The sequence below is a fragment of the Arachis ipaensis genome, chromosome B09, assembly GCF_000816755.2.
Source record: "Arachis ipaensis cultivar K30076 chromosome B09, Araip1.1, whole genome shotgun sequence".
In the NCBI taxonomy this organism is placed as follows: Eukaryota; Viridiplantae; Streptophyta; class Magnoliopsida; order Fabales; family Fabaceae; genus Arachis; species Arachis ipaensis.
Genome location: NC_029793.2, coordinates 137359681 through 137360639, shown reverse-complemented (window position 1 = coordinate 137360639; position 959 = coordinate 137359681).

The following is a 959-nucleotide window of genomic DNA, read 5'->3' as shown; positions in this document are numbered from 1 at the left end:
AGATGAACACAGTAGTACTCATAATTATGTCACTGAACAGGATAAACCCAGAAAATAAGTGAAGACGAAGAAGAGAGATATAAGAAGTAACGGTCGAAAAAAAGGAGAAGGGAGGAAAGAACAACATAAAGGGATAGAGGAGGAAGAAAGAAGGAGAGTACATCACGTATGGAGGGAGGAAGAAAGGTGAGGAAAAAAAAGAAGCATTTGAATAACATGGGGTAAAAATAAAAATAATTTGGGTCTCATGTACTGTGTCTTTGTGTCTCACCTTTAAGTTAGTACATAAAATTTGTGTATTTGTGTATACTTGTATCCTAAAATATTTTGTCTTAACTAACCAAACAGGAAATATGTACTATTGTGTCTGTATCTTGGCTAGACACGAACACTAGCCAAATGTTGTTTAAGCGTTAGTGACGGATCCAAAAAATTTTGATAATGGGGACAAAATTTATATAATATGCGTACATAAAAAAATTAATTATTAAATTATCTATTAACCACTATGTATTTATGTATAAATATATATTAGAATTTTATTTTTTTAGGTTTTATATTTTTAAAATATTAAGTAATTTTTTTAACACTACAATCAAAATTTCTCTCTTTCTATATATAATATTAAATAATTATTTAAAAATTCACTTTCTAATACAATTAGAAGACGACTCTTATTGATATTCATAGTTAGGAAAGTTCTTTTAATTAACGCAGTTGCTATGCAAAAACTAAAGCTAATTTCAAAAGAAGATAAATAATATTTTTTTGAGTTGATTTTTAAAAAAGAACACTAATTTCGTTTAAATTTGAGAATAAATCATTCTAACGAGTATCTAATATTAAATTTTTAAATTGACTATTAAATACTAAAAGTTGAGTTAAAAATTATTATGGAAACAAATAAATATTATTATCATATACAAAATTTTTAATTTTTAAATTATAGTAGGAGTATT